General features: G+C 38.5%; 1 pseudogene; it reads right to left on the bottom strand.

Moving 5' to 3' along the window:
* The window catches only part of LOC102860007, a 39,124-nt pseudogene extending 38,008 nt beyond the window's left edge, over nt 1-1,116 (bottom strand).
* Nucleotides 1,117-1,541: the final 425 nt, after the last annotated feature.

Below are 1,541 nucleotides of genomic sequence, written 5' to 3' on the forward strand. Positions count from 1 at the left end.
TTCCCTCATCTGTTTCAATACAATATACATAATTTATCCAGTTTTTTCTGTCATACCCCCACCCTGATGTCAGACCCATTCTACAACAGTGGCACCATGCAGAAACTGGCAGGATTTTTTTATTGATTTTTTTCATTCACTCATCCATACACACTTTTGTTTACAGTATTAGTTATAAATGATTAATGTAATTAAGTATTTGTAATGTCTGAACAACCTTTGATTGTATATTTCCTTTTCTTTCACTCACATTATCTATTTATTGATTTTTTACTACTCTTACCCTCTGCCCGTCCTGAACACCACTCAAGAAACCATCTGTGTGTAAGCTTCCATGAGCTTTTTTATAGTAGGGATCTTATCCACAATTTCCTTTTGTCTGTTATGTCATCCAGCATCATTTCTTCTAGGTTCCCCATATCCTGCAGTTTTTCTTGAATTCTTTGTTTTTCAGCGATACAGAATACTTCACTGTGTGAATGAAACATAGCTTCTTGACTCATTTTTCAGTTGATGAACCCTAACTCTTTGCTATTGTAAGTGATGCTTCAATGGACATGGATGTGCATGTATCAGTTTATGTCACAGGTCTTGCTTTAGAATGTCTACCTGGTAGTGGGATTGCTACGTCAAATGGTATTTCTATACAGCAGGGCTTCATAAAATGATCATTGGATGTACATATGTTGTTGCTATTTCCTGTCTAGTTAACTACTACACCCAGCCACCTGATGAACAACAGATCTGAACCTTACTCTGCCTATGCCGTCCTCACAACCTCTGATTTGCTTGAGCCCACAATAGCAGCCACTGTTGCACTTCATTTCATTGATGATGGATTTAACAATGGAAGATGGAGCGAGAATGGCCGCTGTAGTGAGGAAGTATGGTAGGAACGATGAGAACTCACATCAGCTTCAGGCAGAAAGGTAGACATTTCCACCTGAAATTTTGACTCGTGCTTCTGTGAGAATGCGTACAGGTGTTCTCTTTCACACTTCAATGGGGGTGCCGCCAAAATGTAAGTTCCCACTTGAAAGCAGGCCTCGAGCAACATGGTACAGATTACGAGGACCCAGGGTCACCTGTGTCCACGTACCTTTCCAGCTTTGCCATATTGCTCAACTGAAAAAAACAAAAAAAAAACAACAAAAGGAGTTCTATTCCAACTGACCAGGGGTGTGGCTGTAATGAAAACCCAGTTCAATTGCTAAGGAGATCATTCATTGGATCGATCACTGAGAATAAGGTATAGTTAGGCTGTTGGCAGGCCTCAGGCCTCATGCTCCAAGAAATATAGACAATTCTTGCTGGTAAAAAACTGACAGAAGATGTCTTTTACATTTCTTTCAAATGTTATTAATATTATTGCCTTAAAAATAGAAATGTAGATATGGAAATGATTTAAATTGTATTTATTTTACTCTACCAATCACATATATCTCTGGGAATCTTGAAGAATTTGAAATAATTATCTTAGTAATATTAAAGGGAGCTCTGGTGACCTAGTGGCAAGGAGCTGTGCTGTAATCCTGAAGGAA

The sequence above is a fragment of the Elephantulus edwardii genome, unplaced genomic scaffold (genome assembly GCF_000299155.1).
Source record: "Elephantulus edwardii isolate Elephantulus edwardi_28Jun2011 unplaced genomic scaffold, EleEdw1.0 scaffold00003, whole genome shotgun sequence".
Taxonomy (NCBI): domain Eukaryota; kingdom Metazoa; phylum Chordata; class Mammalia; order Macroscelidea; family Macroscelididae; genus Elephantulus; species Elephantulus edwardii.